We start from the raw sequence: 27633 nt of genomic DNA on the forward strand, positions 1-27633 counted from the left end.
AATCCAGATGGGATGGGGGCATGGGGGAGGGATGTGCCCCCCCCCCAACAGCCCTAGATTAAAGGTCCAGTTTTGAGGCCGTTTTTTACTACAACTACTAATATTGCTTAAAATAATAATAATTTCGACAAGTAAAATGTTTAGAGAGAATTTAAATGTTAGAAAAATGTTAGAATTTAATAGTTACATTTATAAACAATGTAGGTTTGAAATTGCAAGTTTTACTGTTACAGTGCTGTCAACAGTTAAATATGAGGTCAAGAAAGAGATATTTATTTGACTTTTTATAAAACAAGTATTTATTTTCATTGAAGTCAAGAAAGGGTGACTATAAAGTGAGTTTTGGCAAAACAGGTATCATTGTCATGTTGAGGTGGGTTGTTGTCGGCAGCTGGGGAAAGTAACTAAAAAAGTAACTAGTAATCTAACTTAGTTACTTTTACAATTGAGTAATCAGTAAAGTAACTAAGTTACTTTTTCAAGGAGTAATCAGTAATCAGTAATTGGATTACTTTTTCAAAGTAACTGTGGCAACACTGATCTCAGGAAGCATCAGCTGTGATACTATGGTTACGATGCATTTTCCCTGAACATGAGGCATTACACAGGTTCATCATTGCTGACAACCATGACAACTCATGCAGACCAAGGCGTTCCCCACGTAATACAGGGTGAGCCCCCCCCACCAAAAAAAAAAAACAGTACTCATAAAAATTGTAATAAATCCTACAAAGGTCCACCAAATGGCTTGAAGTTTGCTAGACATAAATTTCAGTTTGTATGCGATTATTCCCGAAAGTTTCAGTTATCTTGTTCTCTGTGCATAAAGGTTATGTTCAAAATTATGCTCTAAATGGTATGATTTGTTGGTGAAATAGGCCTCCAGGCAAAATGTCTTTTCCTTGGTTGACCAAGACGTGTTGGGGAAGATGATTGGAACAATAGTGTCAAGTCAATCCTTTGTAGGATTTATTACAATCTTTCAGGGTTCTGTTTTTTTTTTTTTGGGGCGGGGGGGGCACCCTGTCCTTGCGTGTGACAAACAGTTGTTACTATCACTTTCAGACATTGCTGCAGATCCTTGTGGTCACCAGTCAATGCTCAAAGCAGTTCTGCACTCTAAAACATTGCAGCTGTGTTTAGTTACATCCACTTGCTACCACATAAAGAGCTCTTCCAAGTTTTGGATGTTGAACTCAACTTTACAAGTTGAGTTGAGTTGTAAAGTTGAGTTCAATATCTAAAACTTGTAAGAGCTCTTTATGTTAAAGAGAGGTATCAAGTGGACATAACTAAATGAGACTACAGTGTTTTAGAGTGTGTTGTTGAGTGATTGTGACAACCACCATATATTTCTAAACCAGTTTTTGAAAGTGTGATCGAAAGTAAATGTCTCTACTTGTGCCACTTAAATCACATTTGTTTCTCCATGTAACAAACCAACAACTGGTGACCCTAGTGCAGAGAAGACCACCAAAGTAAGTCCAAGTTCTTTCGTCAGAATTGTGTCAAACAGCCCAAGGAGGTCCGGCAGTGAGGCAAAGGTCTTCTTGAGGATTTAAGCAGCAAAGTCATCAGTATGTAGGATGCAAAGTTCAGTACACAAAAAAGCAATCAGACTGGGCAGAGAACACCAAAAGGGGACTGGCGAGGAAGATGGTGGTACAAACAGTGGTTGGCAACAGAGGATCACTAGGAAACTGAACCCAAGTGGACTGAGCAAATGGCGTAAGACACACTGGCACAGAGATACATGAGAGAGGCTTTTATGCACAAGGACATATTACTCAATATAACAAACCAGAGTGTTGGTGCAGAAGTAAAGAAAGCAAACACAGATGAATGAATGAATGAATTCTCAAATTAAAAGTGGAAGTGAGAAACAAAACTAAAACATGATACTCAGTATGAAATGGGAACCCCTGTCAGTTCTACGACTCCTACCCCAGTGAGATATCCAAAACTGACACCATTCCTTGGATTAACTCAAATTTTGATAGTAATTGCTGTAAAAAAAGGTTTACTTCATAAAATGATTAAAGTACCACATAATAATCAGTTATTTAAAAGCATAAAGAAAGGAAAAAAATCCTGTTGATATTAACACACACACATACACACACACCTTATTTATATGATATGCAATAGGATATTATTCACTCTGTCTTAAAATCAGTCACAGTGAATTCGATTCTTATCCATACTTTGTGCTGCTTTGAATCTTCACAGTGTTCAAAATTTATTTTGTAGTTTCATCCTATTCTATAGTGATAAAACAATTTCCAAGCTGTGAGCGTTTCCATTGATAGTATGATAAGATACAAGCTTGTAGAGACAAAGCCAGACTGACATATCATAAATAAATAAAAAATAAAAAGTGTTTTGACTGTTAATATCTTATGTGTGTGTATGGTTCACTGTGCTTACTGGTGGGGCCGCGATAGTCACACAGGCTAATCCAAAATATCACTTTGTGTTGTATCTTTTCTTTGCTGTGTGTAACACCTTGCTGACAGTGTGCAATGTGGTTGACTAATGCTGAATCATGCCTGGTTTTAAGGAGATATCCACGAGCTTATCTTGATATTTTGCGATAAGTCAGATTGTGTTCTTTAACACCGGCTGAGATACCAGACTTAAAACTGTTCCAGTATGTGCCTCTTCCTTCTTTTGTGTTTGCACACAAACATGTCTGCATTCAGAAATGTGAGATTGGTGCTAAGATTCCAGTGTGGGATGAGGATTTCTTCATCCTTTGACTTAATGCTGTTCATGCCTCTTGGGGGGGATCTAACTTCCAGCTTCCAGATCTAAACAATATAGCTGCTGGTGAAGATTTGCACAATTACTGCATATTTGCTGCTTTAACTCCCCAGCCTACGCTCACACTATTGTAGTTTTAAATCAGATTAAATCCCTGAGCAGTTGATACAGATACAGATATTTGAACATTAAGAACAAAATGTGATGTATGTGATAAAATGCTGATGTAATGGGGCATTGCAAAATCCAACATGCTTTTGGTATGACTGTGTAACAATACCTATCGGCATGGTAAAAATGGTAAATGGACTGCATTTATATAGCCCTTTTCAATCTGCATCAGATGCTCAAAGCGCTTTACAATAATGCCTCACATTCACCCCGATGTCAGGGTGCTGCCATACAAGGCGCTCACTACACACCGGGAGCAACTAGGGGATTAAGGACCTTGCCCAAAGGCAAGGTTATTTCCGGTCAGGCTGGGATTTGAACCATTCGACCATGAAAATATTAAGTGACAGTAATGTGGCATTTCACCCCAATGACCTTTATCTCTTGACCTTGGTTGAGGACTGGCTGACCTTGCCATGGCAATTCAGAAATTCACCTGAGTGTGTCATATGTTGAGTTAAATCTGCTTGAAAATCAGATTCCTTGATATTTGCCAAAATAAATTCTGTCAGGGCAGTTTTAGGGTCAGCCTTCACTGGCATACCACGTTTGGTAGAAATCAGCAAAAGGGCATTGGCTTCAATACTTGACCTTCGGCAAATGAAACCTTGCTGGGTAATTCCAGAGCCCACCTCCATACACATGCCAAACTTGGACTGAAAAACATACATTTTGAACTTTGACTTCAATGGCATTGACCCCAATGATTGACCTTTGGAAAATTTGGTTATGCCTGTGCAAAACCACAGCCCATCTATGAAAGGTGATTGAGATGTTTTGAGCCTGATCCAGAAAAAGTAGGGCAGATTTCTCAATCTTTTGCATTCTGAGAAACCACCATTTCTCAACATTGCACCCAGTGAGTCAAAACTTCACATATTCTAATTAAATGTTGGTTTCTCAGAATGCTAAAGATGGAGCACCACAACCTACTTTTTTCTGGGTCAGGTTCAAACTTTTCAATTGCCCCTGTATGTACATACAGGGGTGTGCCATATTAGTGGGTATTGCAGTGAATATCCAAATTTTGATCTTTGATCCCAATGACCTTGACCATAACAAACCCTTTAATGGGCAATTTAGGGCTCAACTTTTATTCATATACCAATCTGACTGGAAATCATGCCAAGGACCTGGGAGGAGTCAGGGAACAAACAGAAAGACAAATAGTGCTCAAGCTGGATGCTGGATGATATAACAAATGTGATTCTAACGTCCAATTTGAGGAGGGTAATGTTAACACCTCAGGTTGCAAACACCCTGATATTTCTTTATGTCTCTATCCTTTCATCATAAATTGGCAATTTTTCTGTGTATTCAACCACAATTTACTCATGAAGTATTTATAATAACCAGTGATGGGCACAGCTAACCAAAACGTTAGCTTCGATAACCATTAATCCAATAACTGAAAAGTATCTTTATGATGCTAAACTGATAAACTGCTAAAAAATTTATCGTTATTACAGATAACCGATAACTGATAACTTTTAGTACTGATTCGGATGTGGCCACATCAGATGACACTGTCGGCTTCTGATATACCAGGTTCACTTTAAGTGCCACAGGGGCTGCTGGGTAAATTCAAAGATCACAATCACAAAAGGAACACACGAAAATGAATGAATAAAAAAATAAAACCCCAAACACTGTCATCATTTTTCACCGTCGACCGGCCAATCATGTCTTGCAACTTAATGATGTCATCAGCAAGCGACAGCCAGTCTGCCATAAAGCCATTTAAGTTGGTTCCACTCCTCCAGCCAATGCAAAGGAGTCGGTATTGGGTTATTTGGTCACGTGACTTTTAGTCAGGATTCTGACATTTTGCTGATTGGCCGAGATACGCTGCTCTCTGATTGGCTGCAGCCTTTGTCTACACGTAACACTGGTACCACAGTCTCTGGAGGAGTGGAACCAACTTACATTTCGGCGGTTACGTCACAGCCAATCACAGAGCGTGGTGTGATAGCCAATAGCGGCCGATGTATCAGATGGACCAATCACAGCCATGTTCTCAAAAACACGCAACCAGTCTCTTTGTATAAGAGACTGTGGTACCAGTGCTATAAACCACTGATCTATATATGACAGTGATTAAAATGTTTGATTTTAGGGTTTAAAAACGTTTTTAACTGTTAAACTTTGCTCACTTTACCAGCAAAAAAACAAACAAACAAACAAACAAACAAAAAAAAAACAACAAAAAATGTTAGCGGACTGAAAGTTATCGGAACCAAATTTATTGGAAGATAATTGGTCGGATGATGGTTTGAAAACTTATCTGAAAAGCTAATCACTAACAGAAATTATCTTAGATAATTATCGGTTATCGGATTAGCTGAACTGCCCACCACTGATAATAACCCTACAGTATACTGTGATGATAATTTATCAGCAGTTGGATGACTTTAAGAAACAGTCTGCATTAGTGACAATTCTCTGGGAAGCTTGCTGTCCAGTATTCCATTTGATGTAAAAAGTTATGATTCCTGAAGGCAGATTATGTCTCAGACCATGAAAGCTTTACCTCAAGAGAATCTGCAGTGACATGATTTTCCAGTCCGGTGCAAATCATAATCTGAGTGCTGGGAAACATGGTGAGTAAACCCAAATGGATGCCTCACACTAAATAATGTAGTAGTCCATGCTGGATACAGCCTCTGCCCTGGATTAAGGTACATGCAGGCCATAGATTTTTTTCCCTCCACTGAGTTCAGGTTCTATAACAGTATCTGACCAGACTGAGCCTTTGTTAGCATAATGTGATACACCATGTTTATTTTATATATTTTATTACATATTTTATTACATTTTATTACATTTACATATTTTATTAAAAATTAGGTGTAATGCAGTCAGCTCATGGAGTGGTTCACTACACGAGTCATAGCTCGCAGCTTTATATTATGACTATATTAAAGTGTTGGTGACATGATATGTAAGACTATATGTAGACTATGTATGACTATTTAAGACTAAAATTAAACAACAGTCTGAAATTGATCCTTTCCTGGTGCGCATTTACTGAAGAGAAAAATATTCGGATTTTGAACTGCGTGCCACTAAAAACCAGGAACTTCCCGGTGACTCCCGACATTGGAGAAGAAGGAGGAAGTGATCACAGCACCGGAACCATTATCTTAATAGTCCCATTAATTTATGGATTAATTTATGGATTTTTACAGACTACTGACAGCCCCGTTTTCTACCGAGTGGATCGGGTTGGTGATGCAAGTTTTTATACGTGTCGGAACGGTTCATTTTCACCGACAGAATCCTTTTGATTGGCAGGTGGAGCACTTTTATTGACAAATGCCCTTGCACGGTGTCTGCGGCTTCTCCACAGTCTTTTAACTTGCAGCTCAAACAGGAGAGACTCGATCCATCAACTGCAGATGCAATGAACGGATTACACCTGTAGTTGATCGTGACGGTCACAGATCAGTACAGCAGAGACTTAAACCATCATGGACTTTTCTTCAGCCAGGACAACGAATTAAATTATTATCAGACGTTGATCTCACTGAACCATTACTTAAAAAGCCATCACTTGACCCAGCTATCTTAGCTAATTATAGGCCAATCTCCAACCTTCCTTTTCTCTCAAAAATTCTTGAAAGGGTAGTTGTAAAACAGCTAACTGATCATCTGCAGAGGAATGGTCTATTTGAAGAGTTTCAGTCAGGTTTTAGAATTCATCATAGTACAGAAACAGCATTAGTGAAGGTTACAAATGATCTTCTTATGGCCTCAGACAGTGGACTCATCTCTGTGCTTGTTCTGTTAGACCTCAGTGCTGCTTTTGATACTGTTGACCATAAAATTTTATTACAGAGATTAGAGCATGCCATAGGTATTAAAGGCACTGCACTGCGGTGGTTTGAATCATATTTATCTAATAGATTACAATTTGTCATGTAAATGGGGAATCTTCTTCACAGACTAAGGTTAATTATGGAGTTTCCACAAGGTTCTGTGCTAGGACCAATTTTATTCACTTTATACATGCTTCCCTTAGGCAGTATTATTAGATGGCATTGCTTAAATTTTCATTGTTACGCAGATGATACCCAGCTTTATCTATCCATGAAGCCAGAGGACACACACCAATTAGCTAAACTGCAGGATTGTCTTACAGACATAAAGACATGGATGACCTCTAATTTCCTGCTTTTAAACTCAGATAAAACTGAAGTTATTGTACTTGGCCCCACAAATCTTAGAAACATGGTGTCTAACCAGATCCTTACTCTGGATGGCATTACCCTGACCTCTAGTAATACTGTGAGAAATCTTGGAGTCATTTTTGATCAGGCTATGTCATTCAATGCGCATTTTAAACAAATATGTAGGATGATGCGGAAAAACTAATTCATGCATTTATTTCCTCTAGGCTGGACTATTGTAATTCATTATTATCAGGTTGTCCTAAAAGTTCCCTGAAAAGCCTTCAGTTAATTCAAAATGCTAGAGTACTAACGGGGACTAGAAGGAGAGAGCATATCTCACCCATATTGGCCTCTCTTCATTGGCTTCCTGTTAATTCTAGAATAGGATTTAAAATTCTTCTTCTTACTTATAAGGTTTTGAATAATCAGGTCCCATCTTATCTTAGGGACCTCATAGTACCATATCACCCCAATAGAGCGCTTCGCTCTCAGACTGCAGGCTTACTTGTAGTTCCTAGGGTTTGTAAGAGTAGAATGGGAGGCAGAGCCTTCAGCTTTCAGGCTCCTCTCCTGTGGAACCAGCTCCCAATTCAGATCAGGGAGACAGACACCCTCTCTACTTTTAAGATTAGGCTTAAAATGTTCCTTTTTGCTAAAGCTTATAGTTAGGGCTGGATCAGGTGACCCTGAACCATCCCTTAGTTATGCTGCTATAGACTTAGACTGCTGGGGGGTTCCCATGATGCACTGAGTGTTTCTTTCTCTTTTTGCTCTGTATGCACCACTCTGCATTTAATCATTAGTGACTGATCTCTGCTCTCTTCCACAGCATGTCTTTTTCCTGGTTCTCTCCCTCAGCCCCAACCAGTCCCAGCAGAAGACTGCCCCTCCCTGAGCCTGGTTCTGCTGGAGGTTTCTTCCTGTTAAAAGGGAGTTTTTCCTTCCCACTGTCGCCAAGTGCTTGCTCACAGGGGGTCGTTTTGACCGTTGGGTTTTTACGTAATTATTGTATGGCCTTGCCTTACAATATAAAAGTGCCTTGGGGCAACTGTTTGTTGTGATTTGGCGCTATATAAATAAAATTGATTGATTGATTGAAACGGGCAGGTAATACTACATATTTAGTCCTTGTGTGAATGGTCTTAATATTTAATAACGTGCACACAATATAATAAAATGAGCGCACAATATAATAAAACGTGCGCACAATATAGTAAAATAAGCGTGCAATATAATAAAATGTGTGCACAATATAATAAAACATCCGCACAATATAATAAAATGAGCGCACAATATAATTAAAATGTGTGACCAATATAATAAAACATATAATAAAATGAGCGCACAATATAATTTAAAATGTGTGACCAATATAATAAAACAATATAATAAAATGAGCGCACAATGTAGTAAAATGTGTGCACATTCTCTCCACATGCAAAACATTTTGCGATGACACTTCCAGGGCTCTGTACACTACTAATGTACAGTACATAACTGTATTCAAAGAACTGGCAAAAAAGTATCTCCTGCATGCCGAAATCGCCTGCAGTATTTATTTATTTAATAATCACCAGTCTGTGTTCTGAACTCGGCCAACATCATCACTGTTGTCATACTGAAGGTTTTCCTCCAAGGTTTCATCATCCCTCTTCGTAACCTAAATAAGGCTCAAACCATAAGGCTGTGTCCTCCACAGCTTATTCAGACATACTTTCAGATGGACCTTAAAAAAGCTCCACACTAGAAAAAAAAAAACGTTGAAAACAGCTCCACCTCTGTCATGTTTACAACTGATTTGGGCTTGAATCAGCAGGTGCATTTCTGGTTATGACATAGCAACAATATGGCCGTGGGTTGAAATAGAGCACAGGCTTCAGACAGCTGTTGTTTATGCTTCACCTGCACACTTATCATTGACTTTATTGTTCAGGATTTTTTTTTTAAATAGGAACATTTCATCATTTTAGTGATTATTTGTGCACATTTTTTGGTGTCACCTACACTTTAAATTGTAGCAGGCATTAATTTGTTGTGTTGTAGATCCTCCAAATTATTTATTTTGATGCACCTTTGGCAGCAATTACAGCCTCAAGTCTTCTTGAATATGATCCAACAAGCTTGGTGCACCTACCGTTGGGCAGTTTTGTCCATTCCTCTTTGCAGCACCTCTCAAGCTCCATCAGGTTGGATGGAGAGCGTCAGTGCACAACCATTTTCAGATCCCAACAGTGATGTTTAATCAGATTCAGGTCTGGTTTCTGGCTGGGCCACTCAAGGACATTCACAGAGTTGTCCTGAAGCCACTTCTTTGATATCTTGGCTGTGTGCTTAGGGTCATTGTCCTGCTGAAAGATGAACCGTCGCCCCAGTCTGAGGTCAAGAGCGCTCTGGAGCAGGTTTTCATCCAGGATGACTCTGTACATTGCAGCATTCCCTCAATCCTGACTAGTCTCCCAGTTCCTGCCACTGAAAAACATCCCTGCAGCATGATGCTGCCACCACCATGCTTCACTGTAGGGATGGAGCCTGGTGTGTGCGTGATTTCTTAGTTTTATTTTTTATTTTTAGTAAATGTGCAAAATCTTCAAAACAATTTCTTCACATTGTCATTATGGGGTACTCATCACTCATCACTCATCTTCAACCACTTGGGTCGCGGGGCAACTGCTCAAGCAGGGCACCCCAGACTTCCCTTTCCCGAGCCACACTGACCACATCTGACTGGGCGATGGAGCAGCGGCTCTACTCCGAGCTCCCCACAGATGACTGAGCTTCTCACCCTATCTCTAAGGGAGACACCAGCCATTAAGGAAGCCCATTTTGGCCGCGTGTACCTGTGATCTTGTTCTTTTGGTCATGATCCAACCCTCATGACCACAGGTGAGAGAAGGAACAAAGACTGACCAGTAGACCGAGAGCTTTGCCTTTTGGGTCAGCTCCCTTTTTGTCACAACAATAGCGAATGCAATACCTTCCCTGCTGCACCAATTCTCCAGCCAATCTCACGCTCCATTGTCCCCTCACTTATGAACAAGACCCCGAGGTACTTGAACTCCTTCACTTGGGGCAATCCAGAGTAGGCAATCCATCCTGCTGAGAACCATGGGTTCAGATTTAGAGGTGCTGATTATGGGGTATTGTGGGTAAAATTTTGAGGAAAAAAATTGAGCTTCATCCATTTTGGAATAAGATTGTAACATAACAAAATGTGGAAAGGTGAAGTGCTGTGAATACTTTCTGGATGCTCTCTCTCTCTCTCTCTCTCTCTCTCTCTCTCTCTCTCTCTCTCTCTCTCTCTCTCTCTCTCTCTCTCTCTCTGTCTATCTATCTATCTTACTAACTAATAATGTGATGCCCGTTCTTCACAGAATTTCCCTAAGATTTCACTTTTTTTCAAATAAAATGGACTAATTTCAAAGTATGTGTCCACCCACTTCACATTTTGATATTACCATGCACATCACAATTTTATGCCATAAATTGGAGCAGCCATGTTTCTTTTCATGGTTTCCCCATGACATCATTGGGGATTCATTACTCCCTCCACAGGGAACAGTTGGGCCTATATTTGAACGCAGTATCATCTCCAAACCCATGTGTAGACTGAAAGCAGTAGTGTGAGCTTTCTCTTTCATGAGAGCATCCTTAAATTATATCAAGGTGCAATGTTCCCCTATGTAGCAACAGGTGCCAGTTGCTGTGTTTCCATTACACAGTTGCAAAAATTTTGTGATATTTTCAGAATATCGACAAAGCAGAATGGTGAAATGACAGTATTTTCATTAAGTGATGGAAGATGACTGCTTGGTTCTCTGTTCTCATGATAACTGTCATTTTAGCGAGGCACTCACAAGAACTGTAAATGCAATATTCATGGCAACGGAACTGCAAAGCCGCAAAATACTGCCATTTTGTTTTGTTTTTTTAATCCAGAATTGCAGTACTGCACCATTTTCATTTTGTTTAACAAGCATTTCAGCTCTTACGCTACCCACACACACCGTGTCATGTATTTTAGAATGTTATGTGATGTTTTCTATGTCATGTGACACATTTTTGCAATATTTAAGGTTTTTTTTTTAAATACACATTTCCATTCATCTTATTGTCCAATTTTAGATTTAGCACCTCTAAATCTAAGGCCATGGTTCTCAGCAGGAAACTGATGGATTGCCTACTCCGGGTAGGGAATATGGCCTTGCCCCAAGTGAAGGAGTTCAAGTACCTCAGGGTCTTGTTCACAAGTGAGGGGATGATGGAGCGTGAGATTGGCCGGAGAATCGGCGCAGTAGGGGCGGTATTGCATTCACTCTGCCGTGCTGTTGTGACGAAAAGGGAGCTGACCCAAAAGGCAAAGCTCTCGAGCTACCGGTCAATCTTCGTTCCTACTCTCACCTATGGTCATGAGTGTTGGGTCATGACTGAAAGAACTAGATCGTGGGTACAAGCAGCCAAAATGGGCTTCCTCAGGAGGGTGGCTGGTGTCTCCCTTAGGGATAGGGTGAGAAGTTCGGTCATCCGTGGGAGGCTCGGAGTAGAGTCGCTGCTCCTTTGTGTTGAAAGGAGCCAGCTGAGGTGGTTTGGGCATCTGGTAAGGATGCCTCCTGGGTGCCTTTCCAAGAGAGGTGTTCCAGGCATGTCCATCTTGGAGGAGACCCCGGGGAAGACCCAGGACTAGGTGGAGAGATTATATCTCCACACTGGCCTGGGAATGCCCCGGAATCCCCCAGTCAGATGTGGTCAATGTGGCACGGGAAAGGGAAGTCTGGGGTCCCCTGCTGGAGCTGTTGCCCCCGCGAAACGAACCCGGAAAAGCGGTTGAAGATGAATGATGAGTTATTTTCCAATTTGCAACTTCAATTTGCACAATTTGGTGTGTCATGGAAACCCACAAATTAGTCCAGAGGGCTGATGTTATTTCTACCTGCTCTACTCACACCTGGTTATTTAATTCTGGTGTTTCCCAGCTCCTCATTGGCTGGGCACACCTGACAGAGTTAGCTGTGGGTTGCAAGATCTGGACTCCTCTAGTCTACAATAGAAATTTATTTCATATTTCTGCTGTTTCTCTCTTAATGGATCAGTCTTTCTTTTTTCTTATCCTTTAAGCCACACACTGATTTAGATTTCAATAGTCAACCTGCCCCAGTTATATAGGGTCAAAACTTCAACACTGGAGTTTTAAATAGACGATTTTAAAGACAATATAAAATATCCAGTGAAGAATAAAAGCATATTTTCATGAGGTGTGTAATCTTGAGGGAATGTAGCTGAATGAGGCCAAGTCATGCCCTAGCCTGTATTGTTATATATCTAATTATTATTCACCAGCCGTTAGCTCTTTTCTACTGTGCTGTGTTGCCAGCAGCAGTTCACAAGGTCAAATTCATAGTACTTGTAAATGTCCTTGCTGAATTTTAATTCAGCTGCATTTCTCAGGGACTGAAATTACACACTACCTGTTTGCTTGTGGTCATATTCACACCACCTGTCTGCTAAACCGCAGTTTAAAGAATTACCATCCAGTACTGAATCCCACTCAACATAAATTTCTTCTCAGACAAGGTCAACACTTGACAAATGAGCTGAGTAAATATGAGTCATTCTTTTAATTATGCATTAGCGTGTTAGTCAGACAGCGTTAGCTTTCATTTAGCTCCCAGGGGCTAAACTTACAAAGTGATTTTGTCAAGTATAACTGCATCATGATCTTGAAACTACAAAATAGTGACTCCATAATCCAACTTTTCACATCATAACTAATGAAAACAGTTGTCATTATGAATTTGTCATGTCAACATGCCCCAAAAGCTAATTTACCCTTGAAATCCAAGCTAACACCTTGTAAACTGTGCTAATTTGCTCTCATTTCAAAAGAAGGTGGCTTCACGTAAACACCTTCATTGGTCGAGAGGGAATTAGCAAAAGTCACATGTTGTCCATTATTATGACTTATTTGGTTTGATTCCAATCCACTGCATTTCCCTGGCAGTATGGCGTTAACCTCAGTAAAATTGAATTGAGATTGATTCGGAGTGTTCTTGCAATTAATCCCTGTGCAGCTGGGTTTAAACGTTATTTCTAATTCAATTACATGGTTCCACAAATCTGATGGTTAATTGTTGTTGAGATTTCAGACCATAAACTATCGTGTTGACGGTGGCAAAATATTTGACCGTTTTCACATTTGATGTTATTACTCCGCACCTAACCGCGTTGCTACGTAGATGTCAATAATGGCGCTGTCAGCTGAGAGTGAGAGAAACTAGTGCGTAACGATGATGCCAAAATGGCTGAATTTAATCTATCATACGAAACTATTGATATGGATTCTGATACGGAATTACTCAGTGCAGTTGACGAGATGGTAGAAATCTGTGGGTCTGCTCACAGAATTCCCAGTTTGGCATAAGCTTTGCGACTGAATTACTTACAGCAAACATGCTAAATGGACTGCATTTTATAGCGCTTTTCCATCTGCATCAGACGCTCAAAGTGCTTTACTATAATGCCTCACATTCACCCTGATGTTAGGGTGCTGCCATACAAGGCACTCACTACACACCGGGAGCAACTAGGGGGTTAAGGACCTTGCCCAAGGGCTCTTAGTAATTTTCCAGTCAGGCTAGGATTTGAACCAAGGATGCTCTGGTCTCAAGCCCAATGCCTAACCACTAGACCATGACCTCTCCATGCAAATAACCCGTTGCAAACAATGGAATTGGATTATAATGGGAATAACCCTGTTGTGTCTGATGATTGTGGATGTTAATGCTGGATTTTATGATCACGAATTGAGTTTTAATTGAGTAAAATGGATATTTGATTCTACCTGATTCTGTATTATTTCTGTTTTTTATTTGCTACTAATAGATTATATCACTCCGGTGCAGGAACTAGAGCACAAGGACTCTGGAAAAACTCCAAAGTAATTGTAATTCTTGTATTATTTGTGAATGTTTTCTGCTGATTTTTGCTGGTTTGTTGTGATGATCGATTCAATGTCATATAGACAAGAAACTGTGGTGTGACATTATTTGGTGAATGAAGAGCAGTACTCATGGGGTCGTGAAAGATAGGAGGCGCACGGAGCACTCGCCACAAAAAAATAAATTCTCTAACACTGTGCAATGTTTGTTTTCAAGCACTACAAGTATCGTATGTACCTCGTATTGTGACACAAATTTTCTTTTTTTTTTTTTGTAATTTTGTCTCTGCACAAAATTAAAGTGACATAGAATGAAAACAATCAAGATGTGCTTTTGTGTATTCATGTTTTATTCAAGGAGTTTTCAAAAATATTGGATTAACCATTTAGAAATGATTCATTTTTTTTTTTATACATAATCACTCCATTGTTGAGGCCATAAGTAAACTGGATAAAACTAAATATTCAGTGTATTGTTTCATACAAATCATCACTTTTTACAGCCATTTTTTTGGGGCATTCAAGAGGATGGTAATATACTATAATAATAATAATAATAAAAATATAATAAACTTCATTATCATCAATCATTAAGAATACTGCTGTATCATAAATCTGTTTGGAAAAGACACAAATTTGTCAAAACATGAGTGACCATGTAAGAAGGAGGACTCAAGCCACCAAGACCACCCTTTACAGCTCTGAATGAGTTATAGACTTTTGTGTCTATGAACGGAGAGATTTACATTGTGCAACACATTTTGTGTGGGCATCACCATGCCTCACTCATCCAAGCCTCACTCAGCCACACCTCTCTCAACTTGTAAGTGCTGATTACAGCACTTGTGAATACTTACATTCCTCAGGGATCTGTCCTGGCTTCCCCACAGTTCAGTGCTTACATGGGCTGAGTGTTGGGTATTTTTGTAGAAATCAGTGGCTTGGGTACATTTTTGGGTGATGAAATGTTTACTGACATTAACATTGCAGATAATGTGGTCTTTTCAGAATCAGTGGGTGCCCCTGATTGCAGCATGGTCTCTCTTTATTTATGTTGTGATTATTTTTCATGTTTAAACCATGCTAACATGACCCAAAATAGGAAGTTCCACTGGTTCTCACTTGTATTTATCAGAACCCAAAATTCCCAAGCAGAATATGTGATGGTTTACAGAGTTACTGATATAATTATTGTGGGACCCACTCACTGACTGATTCTATTCATCTGATGTCTGCCATGCGAATTGCAGGGAATTTGATGATTGAATGACATTTTCCCCAAGCATTTCATGCCTGCCTGCAGTGGATCTGCACCCCACAGAGAGTCCCACCATCCATTTGGGAATCGTTGACATGATCTAATCTTGGTTCTCTTGTCACAGTGCATGCAACAAAACAAAGTATAGATACAGATGCTTTTCCAGTCTGGTCACACTTCTCTGTTTTCTGCGCTTTCCACTTCTCATTTCTCTCTCTCTCGCTACCTTACTTTTCTCACCTCTTTATCTCTCTGACTTAATTTTTTCTCTCTGATATTCTCTGTCGCACAGACACACAGTGAGATGCTGTCATGCCACAATGGATGGTAAAAGCACTGAGCCCGCCCTCCTCTTCAGTTCATCGCCAGTTCACTCGGCTCTGCACTGACAAAAATTATGCAGCACAGGAATACATATTTGACAGTGACAGGCACAAAGTAAAACTTCAGGATCCATTGTACATGACATCAAAAGCCAGCTCCAGTGTTTCAGACCGGGGGTCTATGTTATTACTGTCAAAAAACAAGGCTAGTCTGATGAAAATGCCTCGCTCTAGCACATGCTTTCTAAAACAGTTTTTCTTTACTGTACACGCTAAGACATACCATAGGGACGGCTCAATGACACACCTTGAATCACCACCACTAGCAGATATTGAAGCCATAAATAAGTCAGCACATGGTACTGCCACCATGGAACTGGCGATATATGAACTCCAATTCTTTGCATTACTGTCCAATCACACTCTATAATCAATGTGCCCCTGGAGGTTATCATGTTAGTTTATTGTGTGACCTCATAAATCACTCTCATGTAAGAACAATCTGTTGCAAAAACAAGACACGTACACCAAGCATAAGACAGTCGTGAATCGAGAATGGATACTGTGATTATATCCCATTGAGTTATCGTGACATCTCAGACAGAGTGTATAGTGCAGCAGATAACTGAAACAATTGTGCAAATGGTGATACAAGCACCAAAGTTGGCACAAATACTCCTTTAGAAGTTGCTCTTTTGAAAAAACCGACTGGCCACTTGAATTTTCAATAGGCGGCCAGGTAGGGGTCAACTGAAGAATTACACAGGGGTCAAAATTAAAAATGCTAAAATCATTTTGAAAAACTACACCACATTATTTGTCTGATCGTAAAGATTCCAAAAAGGTATAGTTTGAACTATCTATGACTGAATGATCAGGAGTTATGGGGTAAAACAGCAAAACTGGTGACAAAGGTCAGTTTTATACAGGGGTCAGAAGTTAAAGTTCCTTCAATTTGGTAAAAAGTGATGCAAATTATTGGTTGAGCTAACATGATTGATAAATGGAAATAGTTTTGATTGTGCTGAATGTTTGGTCTCCAAAAGTAAAGTTCAATCAAAGTCAACGTCCATTTGAATTGGATGGCATGTGACATATGTTACCCCGTAACATGATAAATAAGCATGATACATGGTCCAAACTATTCCTTTTTAAAACCCTGTTAACTCAACTAATAATTTGCATTATTTTTTACCAAAATTGGAGCAACTTTGGAGCAACTTTAACTTTTGACCCCTGTACAAAACTGAAACAAAACCCCAGCAAGAGAGTAACCACACAGAGAAAACAACATAACCATGACAAAATGACCCAAAACGTGAAAATAAAACAAGGCAAAAACTCACGTCCTGACAGGAACGGTACTTTCTGTGATTTGATGATGTGACGTGATTTGATTCGATGCAGGCCGATGAAATTCTTTACTTCATGTAGACATTCATTTTCCATGATAAATTAAAATAAGCCATGTGTGAAATTTCTGACCTAAACCTTTTCCCACTGTCTGTGGTCACATTTCCTCTTCTTCTTCTTCTTTGCCCAGCAGCAGCTCAGTTTTGTGGTGGCATCCTGTTGGGCAATGGCACCGGTTGCGGTCGTTGTTAACCCGGGCCTCGACCGATCTGGTATGGAATTTTGATTTGCACTGTGCATGGTTGGGGTTGCTTGTTTTATGCCGGATGCCTCTTCCTGACGTAACCCTACTCATTTATCCTGGCTTGGGACTGGTGTCGCAGACCCAAGGACCCCCCCTACAAATGGTCTGTCCTGCCTTCACTGTGCATGCATCATTTGAGACCACAGCAGCTCGTTGAGTCTGACTCTCTACGCCCAAAGCAATCAAAGGGATTCGTGGTGATTATTAACCATCAGATGAGGTAAGTAAGTCCCTTCGGCTGCTCCCTTGTTTTGTACTCGGGGTCGCCACAGCAAATCCAGGTGGAATCTGCATGTGATTGGCACTAGGTTTTACACTGGATTCCCTTCCTGACTCAACTCCACATTACATGGAGAAATGTGGTAGGGGTGGGATTTGAACCGGGAAACTCCGCACAAGTGCATTAACCACTTGGCCACCACCCTTACTACATCAGATGGACAAGGTAAAAAGCTCTTAAATCATTCTAAAGTCAGTTTTAAGCAGAAACAAGGCTGTTTTAAGCAGAAAACGCGATAATCGGAGAGGTCACTACTGACACTTTGAAATGATGGAGGCGCAGTGAACGCTAGGCAGCTAGCAGCTTGTCTGGCTGCGGTGGTTGTTGTACAAAAGCTTCAGATATCTGTCGGTGAGATAGATGATGACTGGAGTGCAGTTTGAAGCAGAAACGAGGTGTATAATCAGTGCACTGTGGCTGGTGCACAGAGATGACACATATGCAGTGACGTCAGGGCGGACTGATTTTTAGGGGGGACTGGCTGGTACTGGCGCACACCACATATGGCTCCTAAGTCATAATTTTTAAAGCCAAGCACCCCGTTATTAGAGCCACCACCCTCAGCCACAAAATAGTATGCACCAATCAACACCTGAACCCAGACTGTCTTTGCTCTTAACTTTCGTTATCTTGATAAATTCTTGACAGTGAGTGTGTTTGGGCTTAAGCTTCAAAGCGCACTCTTTGGGTGATGGTCACGGAGGGTTTATACATTATATATCAGTCTATGTTGAACCGTGGTCACTCTGACCACACTTTAGCAAAATGGTAATCAGTGAAAAACCAGCAGCCACTGTACTTCTCAACAATCCCTCAATCACAGGTTTGGCTATTATCCTTTGAAAATCATCTCCCTTTAAACTAGAAGCACTCAGAGAGCGCAAACCTCCTCCATCCCACAATCAAGTTTTATGTCTCTTTTTTTCAGGACAACCTGTACTTTCAAAATATATATGCTATAGTTCAAATCAAAATCAATTTATTTATATAGCGCCAATCACAACAAACAGTTGCCCCAAGGTGCTTTATATTGTAAGGCAAGGCCATACAATAATTACAGAAAAACCCCCAACGGTCAAAACGATCCCCCTGTGAGCAAGCACTTGGTGACAGTGGGAAAGGAAAAACTCCCTTTTAACAGGAATAAACCTCCAGCAGAAACCAGGCTCAGGGTAGGGGCAGTCTTCTGCTGGGACTGGTTGGGGCTGAGGGAAGAGAACCAGGCAAAAGACATGCTGTGGAGGGGGAGCAGAGATCAATCACTAATGATTAAATGCAGAGTGGTGCATACAGAGCAAAAGAGAAAGAAACACTCAGTGCATCATGGGAACCCCCCAGCAGTCTAAGTCTATAGCAGCATAACTAAGGGATGGTTCAGGGTCACCTGATCCAGCCCTAACTATAAGCTTTAGCAAAAAGGAAAGTTTTAAGCCTAATCTTAAAGCAGAGAGGGTGTCTGTCTCCTGATCCAAATTGGGAGCTGGTTCCAGAGGAGAGGAGCCTGAAAGCTGAAGGCTCTGCCTCCCATTCTTACTCTTACAAACCCTAGGAACTACAAGTAAGCCTGCAGTCTAAGAGTGAAGCTCTCTATTGGGGTGATATGGTACTATGATGGCCCTAAGATAAGATGGGACCTGATTATTCAAAACCTTATAAGTAAGAAGAAGAATTTTAAATTCTGTTCTAGAATTAACAGGAAGCCAATGAAGAGAGGCCAATATGGGTGAGATATGCTCTCTCCTTCTAGTCCCTGTCAATACTCTAGCCTGCCAGCATCTTTGAATTACGGAAGGCTTTCAGGGAACTTTAGGACAACCTGATAATAAATGAATTACAATAGTCAGCCTAGAGGAAATAAATGCATGAATTAGTTTTTTTCAGCATCACTCTGAGACAAGACCTTTCTAATTTAGAGATATTGCGTCAATGCAAAAAGCAGTCCTACTAATTTGTTTATATGCGCATTGAATGACATATCCTGATCAAAATGACTCCAAGATTTCTCACAGTATTACTAGAGGTCAGGGTAATGCCATCCAGAGTAAGGATCTGGTTAGACACCATGTTTCTAAGATTTGTGGGCCAAGTACAATAACTTCAGTTTTATCTGAGTTTAAAAGCAGGAAATTAGAGGTCATCCATGTCTTTATGTCTGTAAGACAATCCTGCAGTTTAGCTAATTGGTGTGTTTGTGGTGGTAGTTGTGTTTTATAAGTGTAATAAAGGTTTACAATCAGAAATAAGAAAGGAAAACGTAAAGCGGAAAATTTTCCACACACATTTATTCAAAACACACAGCAAACTATAATAAACTAGTAACACATCACTCCTAAAAACAATCTTTGGTGTGTCACGTGAAGTGACTCTGCCCTACGATTGGATTTTGGAAAACCATGTGACGGTGAACCAATTCCGATTGGACACTCACATTGCTCACGTCATCACACAGCTTCTCTGAGGAGTACAAAGATGGTGGATGGTGGCTCGAAAGTCCGCAGAGTTAACCTTTCAGCAAAAAAGTAAGTTTTTATCTCATCATTAAAAAGTTATCTGTAATTTAGTAAAGCTTGGTCTCAGCCGACAGCGTCGGCCCCTGAGGGTTAAACCCTTAGATCTTCAACAAATGTATTTATAAAGAGAAACTGCATGAACTACACAAGTTTTTTTATTTTCTAATAAGTTTATTCAGTGAGGAGAAACAAATGCTAAATTATTGTTGTGTCGTAACTTAATTTTTGTTCAGCCTTTGTGACCCATCTTCATGACGTTAGATGCAAAAATGTTGAAATTGGCCCTATCCTGCAATTATAAAGAATCCTTAAAAAAAAACTTACTGGATCCGGATCGTGTTCCGGATCATTACTAAAATTTAATGACTTCTAGGTTAGGCCAAGATACACCCTGGTAATAATTTCATTGAAATCTGTTGAGGATTTTTTGAGTAATCCTGCTAACAAACCAACCAACAAACAAAAAACGGACGTGACCGAAAACATAATCTCCTTGGTGGAGGTAATAATTATTATAAAAATTGACATAGAAACCAAATGAGAGGGTTTAGCTTCATGTTAGCTTAGCAATCACTGTGTCTGTCTCTACATTAAGGAGACGTGCCGCCCAAACGTTTGAGGCTGTGTAACATCTTTAAAAAACCCTCTATTAATCCATTATGGTTAACGTCATCTGTTACAGTGTCTAATCTGGCTGGTTTGACAGGCTGCTTCACAGTCTCAGCGTGCGAGCTAAAGCGGTATGGAGGAGACAAGTTGTCCTTGTCATGTGCAGTGTTTTTTTTTTTTTCTTCTGAACCGTGTCCTCAGACAGATGTGTAAGAATCCTCATTGAGTTCTGCTCTCTCTCTCTCTGTCAATCTTGATCTATCACTCAGATTTATTTTCTGATTTTGCTGCCTGCTCTGTCACTAGTTTTCGCCCCTCTAGTTCCACTTTGACTTTCTTCCCTCCTGCCTCGTGGTTTCTGTCTCTTATTCTGGCAGACGCTGGCGTTTTTCAGTATTTGCACTTACGTTTTCTTGCACCGGTGCTGTCTGTCTGTCACAGTCAAATGTTTGTCTCTCTCTCTCTCTCTCTTTCTCTCTCCCCTTCTGTGTTTTCTCTTGCTCTTTTGCTGTCTGCCTTTTTCCATTTCTGTCTTTTTACATTTGTGACTGTATCTCTCTGTTTTGTTGGAGTTGAAGTCTTCTTCTTACTCCTGATACTTTTTGTTATGTTGTGTTGCACCTCCAATATACTTAAAGCTACAGTGTGTAGGATTTACTGTCATCTAGTGGTGAGATTGCAGATTGCCAGTCGTTAGCACAGCTAGCATAAATGCAAGCTTCAATACCGTTATTCTGCTAATAAGAAGACTGTGATAAATCAAAACAATAAACCTGTAAAACATTTAGCTTTAGCTATTAATCGTTGCTAAAAACACATACCGGCCACTTCATTAGGTACATCTGTTCAATTGCTTGTTAACGCAAATAGCTAATCAGCCGATCACATGGCAGCAACTTAATGCATTTAGGCATCTAGACGTGGTGAAGATGACTTGCTAAAGTTCAAACTGAGCAACAGAATGGGGAAGAAAGGGAATTAAGTGACTTTGAACGTGGCATGATTGTTGGTGTCAGACGGTCTGGTCTGAGTGTTTCAGAAACTGATGATCTATTGGGATTTTCATGCCCAACCATCACTAGGGTTTGCAGAGTGGCAGTTCTGAAGGCAAAAGGGCGTCCAACCCAGTATTAACAAGGTGTACCCAAAGAAATGGTTGGTGAGTGTATTATATAAACTTAGCTTTGGTTTGGGGTTTTTGGCTCTAAAACCCAGAAAATACACCTAAAGTAATATGTTGTATCAGAAACATGAAGGTTCCCAAAAAGGCTTAGAATACCAAGATCTGATGACCATCAAGATGTATATGAATAATTAAATGAACAAACTAAATTTCACACCATTTCCCATTCAACATCCAGTTTGTTCTCAGTACAGACTAGTGATGGGTATTGATAAGATTTTATCGATATCGATGCCATTATCGATTCTGCTTATCGATCCGATTCCTTATCGATTCCCTTATCGATACCTCATGAATTTTGCACTAAAAATAGGCTTTACAGGTTTTCTGTGTATTTCATTGAGTCTTAAAGTAAATAAATATGAAACTGGTCACTGTATCCTTGATCTCTGGACATAAATAAAAATAAACAAAACGGTGTTTCACTTTGATTAATTCAGACTGGATTCTATCGTTCTAACTTGACTCGGCAGAGAGCCGCGCAACGTTTGGAGCTGTGTGAACAGAACGGAGGACGTTCTTGTTTCTTTCTCGCAACAAGACAGGAGTCCCAGTTAGTAACTTTAATCCTCACAAATGTGACTCACGATTGACATATTCAGGGATGAAAGTGGTGAACAACAAAAAAGCTGAAACCCAAAATTACCCCCCAACACCACCTGCACGAAAATGTTTCAATTCTAGAAGCTCTGAAATGCAATCTGGGGCTATTCCAGATGATAAATGGAGTGAGTGCAGCATCCATTTAGGTGAGAAAAAAACAACTTTCCTTATTCAAATTCATTCCAGTAGTATTCTGCTCTTACTAGGATGCAGCAGTTTTCTAGTTTGGCAGATAGTTCTGGAGGAAATCACTGAAGAAATTAACACACTGAAAATATGTTTTGACCAAAACAAACTGTCATTAAACTTAAGTAAGACAGGGATGAAATGGAGGTGTAAGAGTCACTAGGTGTTCACAGGAAACACTTATTTATTTCTGTATGTATTTATTTATTTATTTCATTGTTAGTTGCTTTTATATTTTTTGTTGTGTTTATTCAGGTTATTTTGTCTCTTTCTCTAAAAATTGTATATAATAATCATTAGTATTAATATAAACAAAATAAATTTAAGAAATATTACAATTTGAAAACAATGCATCCGAATGTGATGACAGCTGCAACTGCTTAATGCTAACTTTTAACATTGAAAATGCCATAGACATGCTAACGTGTTAGCATCGCTCCCGTTTTTAAGTTATAAAATACATCTATCAACTGTTTCAGAAGACCATAACAGGTCGGGTTAACATAGAAAAGGTAAATAGTACTCACAGACGTATACTCTTTAGGGTTTTAGGGGGGAAAATTAAGCGAAAGAAAGAAAGAATAAACGAAGCAATAGATCGAAGCATTGCTTCAATCTGTGAACCACTGCTTTGATTGGTTCAAGGTTCAAAGCAAAGCCGCGCTGCAGAAAAGTTGATTACGGACCCGCTGCAGGGTCCATGATCAATGTAGAGAAATGATCATTTTCCTGACAAACCCCCCAATAACGGCCACTCTGAAGGACCGATAACAGAATCGTTAAGCACAAAGCTTATTGATGTCAGTGGATTGAATCATTTCTTAACGATACCTGAAAGGAACTGGTTCTCAATACCCATCCCTAGTACAGACAGCAATGAATAAGAAATAAGAAGAAGGAAAAATGCACATGGATAAAAAATAAATAACTGCATTCCTATTTCCCAATCTATGCTAGGTGATGCTTATTACCTTTACCTGATGCATTGATTTTACTTATTGAATATAAGTGCTAACAGGAACAAACGTAAGAGTTTAGCGTTCACAAATGATTTTGACTGTTCGATTTTAAAATTGAAAGTGAAGCTGCTAATGAAAATGTTAGCTTCGCTGATCAGCTGATTAACTTCATTACCCGCCAGTGCAGATTACATTATGGCATTGGTGCTCACAAATTTGTTCCCCTTCACCTTTTCAATTCTTTGGTGATTGAGATTCATGCTCACATGGCTTCACTTTTGATAAGCAAAATGTATGATCTCCATTTTATAAAACAAGGGCTCTCAACTTATTAGCCTGTGCTAGCAACTAGCAGACAGTATATAGGGGAGAGCTATTGAGCAATTTCTTTTTTTCTTTTGTCTTCTGGCTGAGCTGCAAATAGTCAGGTTAATTAATATTTTTTTGAGATTTGGAAAAACTATAATTTTTTTAAAAAATGTATGAAATGAGGAATCTAAAAATAAATAAATAAATAATGTTTTCATTTTTTCAAAGGTACAGACAGATTCTTAGATTTCCAAAGTTGGAAATAGTCAGGTCCTTGTGTAATTTTCTCAAGTTTTTTTTTTTTTTTTTGGAGATTGGTAAACTAAACATTTTTAGAAAGATTATGAAGTGAGGAATCAGTCATTTTTTCAAAGTTTGTATGGTGGCCATCTTGGATTTCTAAAATGGAAACCTTTGAAAACTTTTCACTTTCTGGACTTCTGGTTAACCTACGATGATGACTGAAATGAATAGATAAATACACAGTTGGAGGGGAAAACATCCAGAAGTACCAATTTCAAATTATTGAAGCTGATGAATAGTCATAGTGTGTGTTGGCATTTTGGACTTTTATTGTGTGTAAATGACATCAATGATTATGGGACATAGAAACCCGATCCCCTGTGGGTGTAATGTTACTATTAATCACATTCATATATTTGTGATGTCTGTTACAAAAACACAATAAAACAACAACAAAACAAACAAACAAAATAAACCTATTCAATCATTTTTGGAAATTGTGATAAAGGTTATGGACCCTTAAAGCAAGAATGGTGCGGTTATTTGTTAACTGAGTACCACAAAGTTGACTCACAGATATAAGAATTCTATAAAGTGAAAAGTCGACAATTTGGAGGCCACCATGGAGGACATAACATTTGAAAAAAATTGGAAACATTGCTTTTTGGATTCCTCACTTCATAAGATTTTTAAAATGCATATTTGGGATAATCTCCAAATAACTTTAAAGAAATTAGACATGGAAACACACAACACAGGTGGAGTAAGTACCGTATTTTCCGGACTATAAGTCGCACTTTTTTACATGTTTTGGCCGGGGGGTGCGACCTATACTCCGGTGCGACTTATAAATGAAAAATATACCGGTAGGATCTCAATTAATTTACTGTAACAAACAATTTACGTGACAGAGTCGATCTATGTTTTAAAATGGCCACCGGAAAAGGAAATGCAATGCATCATGGGCACTGTAGTATGACGGCCATCCTATAGTTCACGCTGGTCGCGATAACCAATCAGAGAACAGAACTTTGGATGCGTATTCCTCACCTCACCCACAGCGTGTGAAGCTGACGAACTCGGTGCTTGCTGTTATTCCGGCTTGGCGAACAGAACAGCTTCAACCCTTGGATATCAATGTGAGCAGAGTGTTTAAGTTGACGCTGAGAGCTGCGTGGGCAGCACCGGGTGAGCGACGGCGGAGGATTAGCGTGTGCACTTGGAAGGAGCTGGCGTCGATGATGTGAAAAGCATTTGAAGCAGACGAACATGGTGTTTATTCCGGGACGGCTAACAAGACAGCTTCAACCCTTGGATATCAGTGTGAGCAGAGTTGACGCTGAGAGCTGCATGGGAGCACTGAGCGACGGCGGAGGATTAGCATCTGCACTTGGAAGGAGCTGGATCGACACCGCTGGGTGGGTCATGAGCTGCGCAGGTAGGTGCTGCATGGTTCGGCTCGCAATGTGGTCCGCAAAATACAAACATATCTGTAGGTAAAATGCAGCTCACGAGAGGGCACTCGAGGCTTGTGTGACTGTTCCTGCGACTTCTGACTACCATAGAAAAATAAAAATTTCAACGTTACTGATAACATAACAAGACAACGGAGAAGGCCCGAAAAAATGCCACCAAAAAGAAAATCATACTCTGCAGATTACAAGTTTGCGACTGGTGAAATATGCATCCGAAAACGGTAGCCGTCACAATATTATCATCTGAACTTTTCATGTTAACATACCTGTATGTCCATGGGACTTATAGTCCAGTGGACCTTATTTATGGTTTATTTTTCTTTATAATGGATAAAGTGGCTGGTGCGACTTATACTCCGGTGCGACTTATTATGGTTTTGTTTTTCTTATAATGGATAAAGTGGCTGGTGCGACTCTATACTCCGGTGCGACTTATTTATGGTTTGTTTTTCTTTATAATGGATAAAGTGGCTGGTGCGACTTATACTCCGGTGCGACTTATAGTCCGGAAAATACGGTATGTCATTTTTGAACTACGGTATCAACATGGTGGTGCATGTAGATATGAAGGACTCATTCTAAGCTCATGAAAACATATATTAATTTTTTTTGCAGGTACATATACACTAATGACACAGATGGTTATGGATGCTATATTCCAGTTTTACTATTTAAGTGCCCCTAAATCCTACACACTGCAGCTTTAAGCAGGGCCGAGCAGTCCTCCAGCTGACCTTTTGCACGTATCTCTTTCCTGTCTTCTGACTCATTCATTGTTTGCAGAGTCATTTGTGTTCATCTGATCGTTGTGGGACTTTGCAGCTTCAGATGGTTTCACTGCTCAGGTTTCCTGCAGCCAACTTGGAAGGATGTGCATTTATTCGTTTTGAGTGAGTTTCAGATTACTTTGCACCTTCTTTATTTTACCACCTGTTTTAACTGCTGCAGTAACACTTAAGGAGCACTCCACACAAAATGTGCTCCTCACTAGAGGTGGCGATACAGGTAATTTTGGTATTAATCCGATACCAAGTAAATACAGGCCCTAGTATCGCCGATACCTGATACATTTTCATATTAAGCTTCATAGAGTCAAAAGATCCAAAAACCTAGGATAGAAATTTCGCCAAACATATACGTGACAACAAAATACTTTATTTCACAATCAACATTTTTGTTTTGAAAAAAAAAAAAATCACTCAAACAACTTAAAACAAAATCTCCTGATGGTAGATAGGCTGATGAACCACAATACAACAAATTAACCACACCACGACAAAATTGGCTGGCACCGCTGAGTCAAGTAACGCCGCAACAACAAAAAGACCAGGGGGGGGGCGGGTGCACTGCTCCGTGTTGTGTGACACAGCGCAGCGCTGCTCTTACTGACAGAGAGTAGACTTTGATGAATCTGCGTGCGCAGCAGTCAGTGCGTGCGGGAGAGAAAAAAGGCTTGAGTCGATCTTTTTACACAAGGATCGTTCAGTATCAATACCAGCATTGGTATCGATATTATCGATATTAGGATCAATCCGCCCACCTCTACTCCTCACATGTTCCATGACAGATTCTGACTACTGCACCTGCATGCAGTGGTGGGCACAGATAACCAAAAAATTAACTTCGATAACAGATAATCAGATAACTGAAAAATTATATTTGATAACGATAAACCGATAAACCACCCAAAAATGTCTCGGAAGTTACAGATAATCGATAAACTCCAGTATTGGTTCTGGTACTTTTGCAATTACTAAGAAGCTGAAATTGACATTTAACACGATCGCTTTTGAAAACATCAAAAGTGACAAAAGACCCAAAGAATGAGCCAGTATTTCCATGTTTGGCCATGCTGCCCCCTGTAGGAAGCTGCACAGAAGAATCCTGAGAGCACCCACAAAATGAGCCCTATACTAATTATAATGTTCCAGTCAGACGGAGGTCTTGAAAAATAAAGTCTACTAACTTATGGTTTTGTGAAAATACTGATAGAATAACTCC

The 27633-nt window shown here is 39.8% G+C and overlaps 2 long non-coding RNA genes across 4 annotated transcripts in view; both read left to right on the top strand.

Annotated features, from left to right (window-relative positions):
* The window catches only part of LOC117514680, a 287762-nt gene that overhangs the window by 26166 nt on the left and 233963 nt on the right, over nt 1-27633 (top strand). The window lies entirely within an intron of this gene.
* Nucleotides 16603-27457, top strand: LOC117514681. Its single transcript, XR_004561931.1, has 3 exons — nt 16603-16779; nt 23316-23319; nt 27447-27457. It is a non-coding gene; the product is annotated as an uncharacterized LOC117514681 (long non-coding RNA).

The sequence above is a fragment of the Thalassophryne amazonica genome, chromosome 7 (genome assembly GCF_902500255.1).
Source record: "Thalassophryne amazonica chromosome 7, fThaAma1.1, whole genome shotgun sequence".
Taxonomy (NCBI): Eukaryota; Metazoa; Chordata; class Actinopteri; order Batrachoidiformes; family Batrachoididae; genus Thalassophryne; species Thalassophryne amazonica.